At 45.4% G+C, this 15,058-nt stretch overlaps 1 long non-coding RNA gene across 2 annotated transcripts; it reads right to left on the reverse strand.

Moving 5' to 3' along the window:
* Window positions 1–6,733: 6,733 nt before the first annotated feature.
* LOC106004776 lies at window positions 6,734–14,885 on the reverse strand. Of its 2 annotated transcripts, none has more exons than XR_006606048.1 (4): window positions 14,776–14,885; window positions 14,498–14,648; window positions 13,990–14,247; window positions 6,734–13,803 (listed from the first exon to the last, which is right to left on the reverse strand). It is a non-coding gene; the product is annotated as an uncharacterized LOC106004776 (long non-coding RNA). The 2 variants fall into 2 exon arrangements; XR_006606047.1 differs by having other exon boundaries at window positions 14,761–14,885.
* Between the last annotated feature and the right edge of the window lie 173 nt (window positions 14,886–15,058).

Here is a 15,058-nt window from a genome sequence, read left to right on the forward strand (position 1 = left end):
TTTCTACCTGAAAGGATGTGCTGTACCTTTTCTCTTTTTTCTTTTCTTTCCTTTCCTTTCTTTTCTTTTCCTCTTTTTTCTTTCATTCTTTCGACAGAAAAAGAGAGAGAGAAAGCACAAGCAGGGGAAGGCACAGGCAGAGGGAGATGGAGAAGCAGACTCCCCGCTGAGCAGAGAGCCCAACATGGGGTTCCATCCCAGGACCATGGGATCATGACTGGAGCTCAAAGGCAAATGCTTAAGCAACTGAGACACCCAGGCATCCCAGAAACAGTCACATATTTTAAGAGTGAGCACCATGTTCTACCTTTGTTAGTCTTGCTTGTAACAGGAACTCAGGTACTATTTCATTGGAGTGGTTCTCCACCAAGTCACATGACTTCACCCATTCCCCAGTGTTCATTTTCTCTCTGGTTCTGTCCTTTAACTGATCTCCCATCTCACCAAGTCAAGAAAATGCTTTCATTGTCTTTTCTATGCAAGCTGCTGCCTTGCGCAAAAGTTCACTTATAAACCACCAAAGGAGAACAGGAAGGGTAGGGAAAGTAGAATTGGTTTCACCTGGCATGACCTGATTCTAAGTCAAACTGGCAAAAAGCTTGTTCTACCCTAACTCTTCCTTTCCAACTCCCCACTCATTTAAAAATGAACAAATAAATAGTTAAGAAAATTAATTAATGTTTTCTGATTATTAAAAAAAGTAAATCCCATTTGGAAAAGAGAATAAGACACTCTTCTCCACCCTAATACATTTAAAAAATTAATTTCCATGGTAAATTTCTGAAGCTCTGCTTGGTTCTTCCTTTCCAGGGGTTTCCAGCCGAGGCAAGTGAGTAAACCCCTCTATCTCTGGTCCTTGATTCCATAATTCCATCGTGGTGCCTGTTGCCCATTGAAAGTGCTTCAGTCCCAGGTCTGTGATTACATGCAGATGCTTGCAGCTGCCCAGATGTTTACTTTAACCAGATTTTACTGCTGAAAGTATAGAAAGGCAGGACATGGGGAGAGGGGCCTAGGACTGAATTCCCTCTCTGTCTCTCTCTCTCTCTTTTTTTTTTTTTTTAAGATTTCTTATTTATTTTACAGAGAGAGAGAGAGATAGGCAGAGGGAGAGGGAGAAGCAGACTCCCCACTGAGCAGAGATCTGCATGCAGGGCTTGATCCCAGAACCTTGGAAACATGATCTGAGCTGAAGACAGATGCTTAATGGACTGAGCCACCCAGACATCCCAATGCTGCATCTTTTCAAGAATGGACATCTCGGGCGCCTGGGTGGCTCAGTGGGTTAAGAATGGACATCTCAGGGATGCCTGGGTGGCTCAGTGGGTTCAAGCCTTTGCTTTGGACTCAGGTCATGTTCCCAGGGTCCTGGGATCAAGTCCCACATTGAGCTCTCTGCTTAGCAGGGAGCCTGCTTCCTCCTCTCTCTCTCTCTCTGCCTGCCTCCCTGCCTACTTGTGATCTCTCTGTGTCAAACAAATAAATAAAATCTTAAAAAAAAAAAAAAAAACCTTAAAAGGAAAAAAAAAAAAGTATGGACATCTCATTCTTCCATTCAGGGAAGGTTGATTGAGTCCTTTCTGCCCAGGCACTGTGCTGGGTATTAGATGATAGAGTAGGCAACAGTCACTTTTTTTTTTTTTTTTTTTAAGATTTTATTTGTCAGAGTGAGAGAGAGAGAGAGAGAGACAAAGAGACAGAGTGCAAGCAAGGGGAGCTGCAGGCAGAGGGGAAGCACACTCCTCTCTGAGCAGGGGGTCCAATGTGGGACTTGATCCCAGGACTCTTAGACCAGGACCTAAGCCCAAGGCACACCCTTAACTGATTGAGCCACCCAGGCACCCCTGGTACTGAGGTTCTATGTTTAATCAAATAGCACTGGACTGGACCCAGAGCCCTAAGTTTGACTCCAGGTTTGATTCCAGTAACTAGCTGTTCCCTTAAAAGAGTATCTCAGACTCTGTTTATTATATCATTTGTGAAATAATTGTTGATTTGATTATCTCTAAGTTTCTATACATTGCCCTGACCCATAGTTTAAGAATAATTCTTTATTTGGTTAACCTATTTTTCTCTCTCCACCACGGTTCCTACTCTTTCCACCTTAAAGACTTACCCGTTTTACTGTTTCTTGTTACCCAGCCCTACTGTTCTTCCCTGCATGTTCTCTTTTCCAGTTGTTCCTGTGTGAGCAAACTTACCATCTCACTCCTTTGTCATTTTTCCTGCTCTTTGTCTGTGCTCCTTCTGTTGTCTTCCCAGGCTTTTATCTGCAATGAGGCCTCACAAAAGCAGGTTTGCCTCTCTGACCTAGGGCTTTTACTGACATAATCAATTAATTAACAAGTCTTTATTGGGCAATGACAATGAACAAAGCACAGCTCCATGCTGTTAAAAAGAGAATATGGGTTTAAGACATGTTCTCAGACTTGCAGAAGACAAGCTCTCTGAGGCTTAGCAGCCTGCTGGTCCACCACTGCCCCCCGAAGCTGGTGCTGATAACCGCCCTGCCAGGCGAAACCGTCTCTTCTCTGGGTTGCGGCATCGCTGCTCCTCGTCTTCCTCCTTCCTGTCTCACTTCCTCTTGACTTCCTTCTGCTAGATCCTCCCTTTGGCCCTTTCATTATATCTGGGTCCCAGGTGCTCTGTCCTAGGCCCTCTTCTCTTCTCAGTCTCTTCATTCCCTTACCATCTCCGCCATTCCCATGACTTCAGTTACAATCTATATGTTGATAATTCCCCCAAAATATGTATTATCATTCATATTAACATGTCTGCAGCAGCACCTACGATCAAATACATTAACATATGGGTAGTGAAACATAGAATAAATAGAAACTAGAACTACCTTCTCAAAAATTCTAGTCAGATTTTGCCATCAAGTTAGTTTTAGTGCCTCCCATTTTCCAGAGCTATATGGATTTTGGGTTTGCACAGGATTACGGACCTGTATGAGAAGGCATGGCCTTTATCACTCCAGAGAAGGAAAAAGGATAAAGAGTTGTTTCGTACTTCCCCTTCTACAGAACAGTGAGTGTCTACAAGAGGTTTCTACTGCTAGAATGAGGAGTAACTACAAACTTGCTTTTTCTTGTTAAAATAATAATAATTAAATAATAAAGTTCTGTCGCATCTTGGCTCCCCACTACACTAGTGGCACTACTTAGCTGGAATGCTTAGGGTTTCTGTACATAGTCTCTGTACTTCCTGAATTCATATACAACACTCACACTTAACAGCTTTAATCCTTCAGTATTTAATTAGGTATATAACAATGAACAAAGTAAGTTTCCCAGCTTTTTTCAGTGGTGACTATTTTCATACCCTAGCATAACATTTCCTATGAGTTGGCCCAATAGCCAGATTAGTAATGGAGTTAGAGAAGAAGAAGCTAGGGGTGAGGGATGGTGGGACAGAGCAGCACTGGGAGGCCGAATAATACATTATTTTAGTATTTTCAAGGAAAGAGAGAAAAAAATTCATGCAAATATCTCTACATCCCCCTCTTTTTGTTTTGCAAAGTCGTTTTTGTCCAAGTCTCATTTTTGGATTAGGCCCTTGTTGACTATGTCTGTTGAAGTCCTAGATAAAGGCTTATTTGTTTGACCTGTCGTATCCAGAATTGCTCTAACTGCTCGTTTTGATTTTCTTATTGTGTAGACTGCGCTAAGAAGCTTGGCAGGAAGCACACTATGGAAATGTGGAACTGAACAGCTTAATGTGTGTAATTTGGGAAGTTCAGCAGATGCCAAGCCTTAGCAGGCTCTCGGCTTGTTCAAGACTAATCCTGTGGATTTTCATTCTTATGGGCATCATGCCCCGTAAGTCTGAGAGCCTAGGTCCCACCCAAAATCAGTCCACACAGCCACCTCCCAGCTGTCCCACTCTTAAAAGCTAGGTTGGGAGCTGACAAAGGCTCTCCTATCACCCCTTCCTAAGGAAGTGGAAGGGTAGTGAGATCATTGGGTTCCAGGGACAGTCCTGGTAAAGGCTGATATACAGCATTTTCTCTGGACATGAGTATGGACTCCTAGCTGAGACTTTCTAGGAGACATGTGGGACTACAAATGCACATCCATCCGACCTATAGTGGATGACATGCTGAGCCCCCCAGGTCTCTCTCCAAGACTGAAGCACTTGTTTCCCCATCTACTGGAAGGGTTCATAGCAGCCACCATCAGTTGAGTCCTTTTCTGAGACTTCTCTGCTGAAAAGAGTCACCTTGCCCATGGTCATGTTCCCTTTCCCAAGGGCAGCTCACATCTAATATCTTGTTGATGCAGGAGTGAAAAGGCCCACTTTCGGGCAACTCTGAGACATTCCAGCAACCAGAGCTCCCCGAAAGATCACGTAGGCTTCTTTTTTTCTTTTCTTTTCTTTCCCCTTTTCCTTTCTTTTTTCTTTTCTCCTTTCCTTTTTCCCTTTCTTTTTCTTTTTTAAAGTACATGCCATGCCCAACATGGGGCCCAAACTTATGACCCCTAGATCTATAATCATATGTTCCACTGACTGAGCCAGCTAGGCACCCCCTTTCTGAAATGTTTGATTGTCAAGATTCTTCCAGAAAGTTTCCTGGTGACCCCAATTTTTTTTTTTTTTTTTTTTTTTTTACTTCTAATGCTCATTAATTTGATTTTGGCCAGTCAATTAAACTCTGCATCCTTTTTCTACAGCGTCCTGGGCACAAAGTTTTTAGAGTTAATGAAATCCAAAAATGTCTCCATGCAGCTGCGAAGTGGAGGGAAGGTGACTCCTAAAGGGTGCTGCCTCAGGAAAACCACACCCTGGAAGGCTTTAGACGAGAAGCGAAGGAAATGTGATGAAAAGCATTTTAATTTGCAGAGGAACAAGGGCTTAAACCTAACATTTGGCTCAGAAGAGGGTACTAATTTTTAGAAAAATGTATTCTCTCCTTTCTGTAGTTGATTTTGAAATGTCAGTTCGTAGCTGTCCCAGTTTGGTGCTGAGGAAACTGCCCAGCATGGCTGTGGGTGGGAGCCTACTTGTCTCTATTTCCCTCCACCTACATGCTGTTCCTTCCTTCCTTCCTTCCGTCTTTCCTTTCTCTTCTTTCTTTCTTTTGCTAGCTGAGGTCTAATTTATTAACAGTAAAATGCACAAATTCAAAGTGTATAGTGTGGGAGTACCTGGGTGGCTCAGTTGGTTAAGTGTCTACCTTCAGCTCAGATCATGATGCCAAGGTCCTGGGATCAAGTCCCACATCAGGCTCCCTGCTCAGCAGGAAGACTGCTTCTCCCTTTGACCTTCTCCCCTCTTGTGCTCTCTCTCTCTCACTCTCTCAAATAAATGAATAAAATCTTAAAAAAAAAAAAACGTGTACAGTGTGGTAAATTTTGACAATGGTGTGTTCCCATTTAGCAATCATTCCAATCAACAGATAGAATATTTCTCTTATCTCAGAAAGTTCCCTTATACCTCTTTTAATTTAATTCCCTTCTTGTCCCTGGGGCAACTGGTGTTCTGATTTCTATCACCATAGGTTAGTTTTTACCTGTTCTTGTACTTCATGTCTATTCTTTTATGTATGGTTTCTTTCACTCAACATGTTTTGAGATTTATCCACCTTGTTACATGTACCCTGCTTCCCTTTTAAGACAATCCACAGGCATGCTAGTTTTTTGCCTTAAGCATCTTTGCTGCAAGCATTTCCTCCATATGAGTTATTGGCTGTAAGACAATTTTGACATAAAAGGTAAAATGGCAAAAAATAAAAGAAGGACATCCATTAAAAAGAACATAATGAAACTTGGAAAATGAATAGATTTAAAAGACTTTATCGCAAAATACCAAATACTTGACTACATTCAAAATGTATAATGTTGATTCACGATTCAATAACTGATTTTATTTTGTAGATTGTACCTAGTAGTTGTCTTCAAAGTCTTTCATTCAGAGAATTATTATTATTGTTATTATTATTATTACTATTTTGCTCGTTGATTTGTTTCCCATTTCTTGGCGTCTCATTTTTTCTTTTTTTGCTAAGATTTCTTCCTTCATTAAGAGAGGCATCAGATTCCAAGTACTGTGCATGTACAAATGCACATCTGTAATTGGACTTCCAATGATGTTGTGAAAGCCTTCCATACTGCCTCTTGTTCTTGGTATACTGTTACTTGTCCACTATTAGAGGTCCCAGAGTTCTAGGGAAATGTGGGTTCAAAACTCTATGCCACCATATAGACCATATAGACCATTATGCCATTATGAGAGCTAAGATTTACATCATATAAAAATGGGAGGGGTGCCTGGGTGGCTCAGGGGTTTAAAGCCTGTGCCTTCCACTCAGGTCATGATCCCAGGGTCCTGGGATGGAGCCCCACTTGGGCTCTCTGCTCCACGGGGAGTCTGCTTCCTCCTCTCTCTCTGCCTGCCTCTCCACCTACTTGTAATCTCTGTCTGTCAAATAAATAAATAAAATATTTTAAAAAAAGGGAGAATTGCCTCGAGAAATGAAACCAAACTGTCAAACAAACCAGACTGTCAACCAATTACTTTTTTATCTTTTTAAAAAGATTTTAGAGATTTTATTGATTTATTTAGAAAAAGAGAGAGAGAGAGAGAGGAGGCAGAGAGGAAGGGAGAGGGATAAGCAGACTCCACACTGAGCACCGAGCCCCACACTGGGCTTCATCCCATGACCCTGAGATCATGACCTGAGCTGAAACCAAGAGTTGGCCACTTAATCAACCGAGCCACCCACGTACCCCTAAGATTTTATTTTTTTAAGTAATCTATACACCCAGCATGGGGTTCCAACTTACAACTCTGAGATCAGGAGTCATATGCTTTACCAACTAAACCAGCCAAGCACCTCTACTTTTTAATCTTTAATGGCAAAATTGCCTTATTGCTACTTAGTTATTTGACAGAAATGCTCACAACAAAGATATCTACAGCAAAGACGCTGACAGTGAAAGTAACTGGAACCATCTGTGGGGTCCACTGCTCTCTGATTTCTCTATCATCCTTAAGGAAAAGGCCCTGCCCCTCCTGGCGATGGTTTTGCTGACACATCTTGCCAAGTGAGTTTCAACATTCACTGGGTCCTAAAAGACCAAGCAGGTGGCTCCTCCCAGATACAGCCCATTGATTTTCCTGTTCTCAATTGTGATGCTGATTAATGATATACAAACACTTTGGAATAAAGAGGGAGTAGCAGTTCCTCTTGTGGGCTCCCAGGACAAATGTTGATAATCCCTAAGATTTATGCCAAGATACCACCTGTACTTCATCCTGATGAGGCCTTGGTCCCACTGTCAAGGCCAAGGGTGAAACAAACTTAGTAAGCACCAATTATCTATAGTTACTTGGTCATAAATAACCTTATTTTCCCTTCTTGGGAACTCTTCGAGATAGATTTTGCTCTATCCATGAGGACACAGAGTGGGATTTGAACTTGGGTTTGCAGATTTCCATATCATGATTTTTCGCCACGAGCAGCCAAGACTTAGGCTCCTGTATCCATCTGAGGCGGCACCTGGCTATCTGAAGGTGACAGACCTCACCGTTATACCCATGGATGGCTGAACAACTGGGAAGGACTTGAAGATTTGCATACTTTCTTTCTCAGTAAGAGCCAACTGGAGTTGGCAGACGAATCTTCATTTTTCAGAAATGTTCTCTGTTCTCCTTAGCCAAGCAGCTGTGACCTTTGGTAAAGGTCAGCAGATCTTTGTTATGCCCCTTGCAAATCACTGTTTTGTAACAGTTGTGTTTACAACTGAGCTGGTTTCCAGACCTGGGATAGCTAGCGGGATGATGCCAGCAATGAGGCATTAAGCTCTCTAATAGGCTTATGCCTTGATAATCATTTTAATGGCACTGTCTCGTGCTTGATGCTGCAATTATGGGCCTCTCCTCTTGAATATAATTTTGCAGTTTGATAATAATTACAAGTATGATTTTGCATTTCTCTTTAAGGAGAGTTCATTCCCCAAACAATATTATGACCCTAACAGAGATGGCTATTTGTGCCCCTTCAAGTTACTGACCTTATACGGCATCATGCACAAGCTGGTCTTTACTCACCTGGGAATTCTAGGTTCTTCTAGCATCAGGATTCTGTGGGAGATGGAGCAAATCCCCAGGGAATCATAACATTGATTTCTGATATCTGCATCTGATAATGAGGTTTTATGTCTTTCTGCTGTTGCAAAGTCAAAGTAATCTTGGGATAAAGGGTCTGCTTCAGGCTGGTGATTTTTAACCTGTGACTTAACTGACAAACACTCAAGAGATTATCTCTAGTATCGGGTGTTTGGCCTCCCAAAACCTACTTATCAGACCTCATTTTTCTCATTTGTCAGTTCCAAGGGATTTGGACTGGAGCTCCAAGAATTCCAGTGCCAAGGTTCCATACTTTCCATCAGTAATTAATATTTTAGCTATTGATAGAGAGGGTTGTTGTTTATGGCCCCAACTGGGACTAACAGATTCACAAAACACTGCTGTCCTTCTGGAGCAACCCAAGTCCATAGCATATACAACATTTAGGGATTTCTGCTGTGGCTGCTGCCTGTGTCTGCTTGCCCCTGAAGCATGATGGGATCTTTTCCAGATCTGTGCAAAAGGGAGGAGAGAACTACAGAGCGTGGGCACCAACCAGGCTAGTTACTGAGGAAGAAGGCCTTCATTCTGAACCATGTCCAGAGGGCTGCAGGAGTTGGCTCCCATGGCTCTGATACAGCCCCAGAGGCTGAAGCCATCTCCCGCCTTGCAGGTCTCGGGCTCTAGGGTGGCAGCTCTGTGGAGTGGTATCCTAATGGTGGGTTTATGGGTACTCCTGGGTCATGAAGCAGAGGCAGTAAAGAGGAAAGGAGGCAGGTGTGGGGCCAGTGCTGGGCTTTGATTTGGTGGTCATGTAGGTCCCCCAGGCTGGCTGGGTACAGTGAGGCAAACAGCAGCATTTCTCTTCCAAAGCCTGTGGTCTGGCCAGGCAAAAATGCTAGATGTGTGCTGGCACCAAGGATGGTCCAGGAAATTTGCTAAAGATCAAACTCTGTTTCTTCACCAGGCAAACAGGGGACAAGGGAGACCTAAACATGAGAGGCCCAGGGCAAAGAACATACGTGTTGCTGTGTTGCCCAGGCTGCCCAGCCACCAGGGGTGGGGATGGGGGCGCACACACAGGACTGTAATTGAGAAGGTGCATGGCTATCGGGGTGACAACAGGCTGGGCAGCAGGGGTGCCAAAAGAGCATCTGTGACCTAGAAGCTTTTTGTGGACCCATGTCAGACTGCCAGACTGACAGTCTTTGCAGCCACAAAGGAATGGGCATTTGCCAGTATTCTTCACAGCTTCAGTGAGTAGCCTGGGTGCCTTTCACCCCACCTTCTCCAGGAAGCCTCCCAGACTTTCCCAAGTCTGGCTAATTGTTCTCTTTTCTGATCTCAGAGCTCTTACTGTCTGCACCTTACAATTTAGCACTTAATCAGACACAGCTGTGCATTCCTCTCTAATTGTTTTGGGTGTGTTTGTCCTGTCTCTGGGCAAGATTACAGCTTCCTCCAGAGCAGAGACTCACAGTCTTTTTGGGAGGGCTCCTGGGAGAGAGATATGGATGTAGGTGAGGGTGTTCTGGACAAGGGAAATCACTCACATCCCTACAGTGATTTAAAGTTTAGAAAGTGCTTTTTTTTTTTTTTAAACTAATCTCTACACCCAACATGGGGCTCAAGCTCATGACCCCAAGATCGAGAGTCACATGCTCCACCAACAGAGCCGCCAGGTGCCCCTAGAAAGTGCTTTTTGTCTCCACTCTTGCCCTGAGAAGTGTGTGTGTTTCAGCGTCTACAGACAATGAAACTGAGACAGGAGAGGTCAACAACCTGCTTGAGGAAGAGGCAAGGTGAGTAGCAGAGGAGAGATAAGCCTGGGATTCCTGACTTGTGGCCAGAGTCCCGTAAGAGCTCATGTGTTGACAGCAAAGTTTCTAGTGGAGAAGAGGAGGAAGGAGAAGGGAGGCCTCATATACCTTTCCCTGATGGAAATCTTGGGACAAAACAAGTGAGGGGGATGTTGCCCTGGCTTATAGAGCTATGGGGTCGGGCTTCATAGAGACCATTCATTTCTCTTTCCATTATCATTCTCTCGTGGATCCTCTAGCCACCATCTTTTTGGCACAATCTTTTGCTTTTCCTGGCATCTGACCTCCCACCTCTACTCACTCCCACCCTCCAAATCTTTTTATGTAATCCTCTGGGACTGTAGACTTCAACAAGCAAACCAAATTGAAGGTGGCTCCATCTACCCTTCCATATATCTTTAAGCTCTACTCAGAATGAAATCCCACCTTCTTTGCTTTCCCTGAAGCTCTAGGAGATGAAGGTGCTCACTATTTCATCTGTGTGTTCCCCAGGGCCCAGAGGTGGGGTTAGTCCTCTTTCTCTGATTATTTCTCCTCCACCTCTTGTAAACACTCTTATTCCTCCACTCTTGAGGAGACCACTGCTAGCCGTATTTCCTCTTCCTTTCTGGTGGTTCCCATCTTCCCAACTCCTGGTTCCTCCTCCTTCTTCACTTTCTTAAGACTTTAGCTCCCACCTCCATAACCTTCACACTATGACCCTGACTTTAATTGCTGCCCATATCTTCCTGGGTGGCTTCACTGCCCACACGGATGACCTATCCAATACCCTGCCTCTCAGTTCCTTGGTGGCCTCATATTCTCCAGTGACTTTCTCCTCTACTCTCCCCTATCATATCCTGGCTTCACCATGACCTAAAGCTCTCCACCTCCTGAACTACTAACTTAAGCATCCAGACTGCTGACCCAAGTCAGCAACCTCCTCTTCTTCCAACATGACTAAACATTGACTCCTTTGACACCTCCAGCCCATTGATTTCTGTCCTTTCTCTCTTACCATTCATCATGTCAACCTCACTTTTGCCAAGGTTCTCAATTCCTTGGCAAAAGGAATTTGCTCCTCTTCCCACCTGAACCTGCACCAGAGCAAACACCTGAGCTCTGCTGGAGGAAATCACACAGGAGAGCCAAAGGGTACCTCATAAGTTGACACCACCAACCTCAAGTGGGTTGCATGCTGTCTTGCCATGCTGCCTTATCATCTTGCCACCTCCCAACCTTCCCACGCTCTGCAATGACTCTGTCACACCTTCTCCGCTCTCTTCAAATCTGTCACAGAGCAAGAGAAAATTATCCTGTGGAAGGATTCTATGTCCCACACCAAATCTGCCTACTTCAGTCCTGCTCTAACTTCCTCCCTCCCGTTATAATAGAGGAGGTAGCATCCTGCAAGAGGTTAGCCTTTCGACTCATACTCTGGTTCTGTCTTCTCCCATGGTCACAGGAAACTTTATTGTCCATTGTCCTCTCACTGCTATACCTTCATCTTCCTCTTCTCTATAGGATCCTCCATATGGGCATTTAAATACACTCAAGTTATTCTATCCTAAACCCACTGCTGACACATTTCCTCTCCAGCTGTTCTTCTCTCTGACCCTTCAAACTTTTCTGTCTGCATGAAGTACCTTTCTTCATTTCTTCACCTCTCACTCACTCCTCAATCCACTACAGTCTATCTCTTTGCCCTTCACTGTACGAGTCACTGCTCTGTGAAACTCCCAGTGACACCAAGGTCAGTCAATCTAGTGGCTGTTTAGTCCTCATTTCCCTTGGGTCTCTCAGCCATTTTGAGTGTTGTTGACTACTGCCTCCTTATTATATGTTCTTTCCCTGGGAAATCCCTACCTCCCCAAGCTCCTAATTTTCTTCCTACCTCTCTGGCAACTGCTCCACTTCATCTGCCAGTAGTTTGCCTCTGTCCAGCCTTTAGATAAGTTCTAGGCCCTCTTCTGGTCAAGCTCTATACTCTCCTGGGAGACCACCTTATTCTCCTGGCTTTATTACCACCGCTACTTACTACTTCTGTTTCAGTCTCCCCTCAGAGAACAGGACCCTACAACCAACAACCTACTCAACATCTTCACTTGGACACGTCATGGGCACCTCAGACCCACCTTGACCAAATGTGAACCTTGGGAAGGTTTTCTCAATTCTCTTCCCTGAGAGTCCCCCAACTGAGAAAGTGGCACCACTGTCCCTCTGCTTGAAGAAACAGAGAACTGGGAGTTTTCCTTGATTCTTCCCTAATTAAGCAATCACCAAATCCTGCTGGTATTCTTCTCTCCATTTGCTTTACCACTTAGATAAACAGCACTTTCATTTATATTTTAGCAACAGCCTCCTAATTATCCCTCAACCCCCTTTTTCCCTCTACCCTTTTCCTTCTTCACATCTGGTCAGAATGATCTTATAGAACATGGTATTCTAGGCCCTGCAAAATGCAGCCCCTGCTTACCTCTCCAACCTCTCCCTCAACCACATCCCCCTTGCGGTATAAACCAGCCAGGAACTCTGTTCCACTCATCTCTTTGCCTGAGTAAGTCCTACTCACCCTTCAGAGCTCAACTCAAATGTCACCTCCTCCTGGACTCCCCCAAATGATCCCACCACCGTGAACTTCTGCAATTGTCAGTTATATAATTGACAGTGCATTGAATTGTGAACCTGTCTCTCTCCAGCTAAACTGTGAGCTCCATGAGGGAAGAGTTTGTCTGTCATGGTCACCACTCCAGTGTCAACACATATTTGTTAAACAAATAAGTAATACATCTTTACCTACTGATGATGGACCCAGGCCCCAACCCAAGAGTAAAGACTACAGCCAAGTGGGTGTGGAACTTAGTGTTGAGTAATTCCCCCAAAGGAACAGTGTTAACTGTTACAGATACACTCCCAGCTGCATTAATTAATGGCAGGATGGAGAGAATGCCCTTATTTTTAAATTTTGGGGCCTGGGCAGATACAAAGGACACAAGCTTAATTTCCTTGTTGGATTTCAACTTACGCTGTAGCAGTTCCTTTACTAAAAACTCCTTGGCAGGCAGCTGAAGGTATGTCTACCAGGTACCCATTTAAAGGGAAGAAGGTATGGCTACCGGGTACCCATTTAAAGGGAAGACACACAGGCATAGAAACAGTATGTCAATCTGACAGCACAGAAAAATCTTCAGATGTCAGTCTTGTCCCACCACAGCATTTAATCAGAATAGCAGCCTAGAGATATCTTTATTTAAACCAAAGAACATGGACTCAGGAATAATTACTTTGATGTAGAATGAAAGCAGAGGCTTCATTTGTTTATTAATTTATACTTTCTCCAGAGTTCTTGAAGAATTTTTAATTTCTATATTTCTTAAAATGTTTTATTACCTTTCTAAATTGTGACAGTTAATATAACTGGAAAAATACAAAATGCAGAGTCAGTATAAGGGTATAAAATTTATCTCCCTCCTTCCCACACTCCAATCCCACACTTGGGATACCCGTGGTTAGCAGTCAGAGTGCATCCTTTTTGTTTTTCTATGAATATACAAAATCCAACTTGTTTCTTGAACTTTCATATTTCAGTCTTAGGAGAATCATGGGATCAACATAAAAGCAAAAAGGTCTGAAGGCTGAAAATAAAAATTTTCCCAGATCTGACTCCGAATTCCTGTTTCTAAAAGCATGTACCCACGTGGCTCAGTGCATCCAGCTGCAAAATACTCTTTTGCTCGGAGCTTGGATCAGAGTAAGGGCCCACAGTGGAAAAGGCTGAACTCCTAGGTGCCCGAAATCCCTGCATTTACATTTCTTTCCCCTTCGGCTAATTCCTCCTCAGAAAGCCTTCTGAAAAATGCACATATTTGAAGGTGGAGTGTCCTTAATTGCCGGGTCTAGTCGGTCTGGTCAGGTAAAGGGGATCTCTTTCTTCCTGAAGAGATAAGGACCAACATACGGAGGTGCTTTGTGATGGGCCTCGGGCCAAGCTTGCCTCCCCACGGAGCACGCGCGTGACAAGCTGGCTGCGCCCAGCCTTTCAGACCTGCGCAACCTCCCCATCCGGTTGCGCTAGGCTTACCTGGGGTCCCCAAACTCGGGTCCAGAGTCAGGGACTCACCTTAGAATGCAGTGCTCTGGCGAGCCAGCAGGGGCGCTGGGCCGAGGTGCGTCTGTGGTTCCAGGTGTTTCGGCCGGCGGGAGTCGTAGACGCCAGCCAAGTCCTCACCTGGTAGTGGGGAGCCGAAGGTGTGTGTCAGAGTTCAGCTCCTAGGTGTCTGCCCTGCCCTTCTGGGCGGCGGCGCGGGTTGAAGGCGCAGCGTCTGGACACCTTGCTTTTCTGGCTTCCAAGACTCGCGTGGAACTTCGAGGAAATTCTCTGTAAGACACCACAAGGAGCAGAACTAAAACTTCCCCCTCACCAGTTCCTGGGCAGCTTCACAAATTCGAAGATCGGGTGGCAGTGCCAAGTAGGGCACCAGTGTAGGCCTTGGGCTCTACGGCGTTATTTGGGGGATCTAAGAGATGGTGGCAAGTATTGGGTGGGCAGAGAGCAATGGTCAAGTCCCACTCTGGCCCTGGTTCCCCCTTCCCCAGTGGAACTCCGGGTTTTGCAGGGGTGCACGCACCCAAGCACTGGAACGCCGGCTGTGGTCCAGTCTAGGCCCACTCACAAACTGGTTCTGGCTGGAAAAGATCACTGGAGTCCTACACAGGCTGTAGGCTTAGTCCCCCAACATCAGGCGCACCGCAAGAGGGGCGCACCGCAAGAGGGGCGACCTGCAATTGGAGAGATTTCGGTTAGACCGGGGTTGGAATAGGGTCGAACTGTCCTGTTCTTCCGAGGAGGTCTACTTCCTGGGGGCCCCTTTCCCCCAATTTAACCCTTTACTTTCCACGTGTGGACCTGGAGGCCCCGGAGGGTCTCTGGAAGCTAGGAGGAGCACCAGCCTGGGCGAATCTCGGGCGCCAACCGGCAGACAGGCTGGAGCTCGGCCTTCCCCAAACTTGGGGCGCCGGGCTGCGGGCCCGGCTGGGCGGTGACGTGAGGGGTGGTGCCGGGCCTGATTGGCGCGCCGGGCGGGGGCGAAGGCGGGGCCGGACCCGGGCGCCCAGAGGCGGCGGCGGCGGCGGCGGCGCCGGGAGCTGGAGCCGGGAGTGAGAGTCGCAGTGGCGGTGGCGGCAACAAG

The sequence above is a fragment of the Mustela putorius genome, unplaced genomic scaffold (genome assembly GCF_011764305.1).
Source record: "Mustela putorius furo isolate JIRA1106 unplaced genomic scaffold, ASM1176430v1.1 tig00000224_pilon_pilon_pilon, whole genome shotgun sequence".
Lineage (NCBI taxonomy): Eukaryota > Metazoa > Chordata > Mammalia > Carnivora > Mustelidae > Mustela > Mustela putorius.